We start from the raw sequence: 1,736 nt of genomic DNA on the forward strand, positions 1-1,736 counted from the left end.
TTCTAACTAAATTTTGAAGAACAATGACATCATTTGTTTTTCTGATAGCAAATGATGGAAGTGATAATGTACGTTTTGGAGCCTAGACTTTATGTAGTTTTCCCTTCTGTTTTCTTGGACTATGGCTGCAATGCACTTAGGCAGTCAAATGAAGGTACCCGTGAGTCAGATGACTAAGGCTTTCTCCAAAGCATCCCTCTTAAATTCCCACTTGAAACCAGAACCATCTTTCCAGCCATATGAGGAAGTCATCTTCAAGGTGCTGCTCCATTTTTTGGTAAGCCTTCCTGACATAAGTCACACAGAGCCAGGCTGAACTACTAACACTTTAAATTACAGAATCAAATTCATGAGTAAACAGGTTATGGTTGTTTTAACGTAAATATGTTGCTTCTAAACTGTGTAGTAGACATTCAGGGATGCTGTTGTGAGCCTCCAGCGATCCAACTGGAAAATTTATGTGTTGAAGAGAAATACAATATGTAAATTGTATCAGATACATTATCAGGTGTTAGTTTCATATGGCTCATAGTTTTACATTAAGATGGGCTGTACCATTTGAACATGACATCACATATTTTTAATTCCAATCTGGGTGGGATGCAAAAGCAGGGAATCACAATTTCAAGAACAGCCTGGGCAACTTAGCAAATTAGTGAGAATTTATCTCAAAAGAAAATATAATACAAGGGCTGGAGATGAAATAAGTACAAGGGCCCTGGATCTAATCCCCGGCTCAGTCAAAAAACACTACAAATATTTCAGTAATACTGTCATAAACCTTGGATTCTGACAGTTTTACAAATACAATAAAGTGTTTTGCTAAATCAATATGAAACAAAAGAAAATAAAACAAACAAATAAACAAAAATGAAAGTGGTGGTGCCCAAAATAACTCCAAGTTTAAGTAACAGACAGCATCCAACAGGTGATTGCTATTAATAGGTGATTGTTGTTATTTAGGAATGAAATGAGTGTTATATTCATTAATATTTATATGCCATTAAGTTATGTGAATATAAATGATTATGTTATTTTTTCTAATTTTTTAATAAACAGAACTCTTCATCCTATGTGTGCTGTGGAAAACAAACACAAGATAAAGAAAAATAAGCTAGAAAGAGACCCATGAACAAAATACTTAAGAACATTGTCAGAAATTTTCCAGAAAAACTTTTGATTAAGATGATCAATAGGTAAATTCTTGGGAAAATGTTTATGATAAGAGTATGAGTAAAAATCAAGTGTATAGCATGATATTATAATATAACCTGTATTGAATGTGACATGAAAATATATACTATATATACTGACTTTAAAAATTAAACTGAAACCAAAACCAAATTTGAATATTAACTGTGTCTAATTCTAGGTAATGGTATTGTGAATTATTAAGAGATAAAAGTTTTAAATCTGATATCAAGATTCTCTCTGGATTCTATATATTACTTTCTATGGGAATTTGGATATATTAGTGTCTTATTCATTTTCTCATTGCTGGGATAAAATATTCAACTTTCATAATTTGCTTTTGGGGGGTAATAGGGGGATCAAACTCAGCACCTTGCACTTTCCTGGCAGGCACTGTAGCCCTATGTTACGTCTCCGGCCGCAACACTCATAATTTAAATTAGGAGAGATTTATTTGAGCTCGCAGTTTTTAGAGTGTCAGTCTACAGTGGGCAAGTTCAGGTGGGAATGATATGGGGAAAGGCTGACACTGGAGGAAAGCTGCT

This window comes from Fukomys damarensis, unplaced genomic scaffold (genome assembly GCF_012274545.1).
Source record: "Fukomys damarensis isolate Sample0158 unplaced genomic scaffold, DMR_v1.0_HiC HiC_scaffold_14, whole genome shotgun sequence".
NCBI lineage: Eukaryota > Metazoa > Chordata > Mammalia > Rodentia > Bathyergidae > Fukomys > Fukomys damarensis.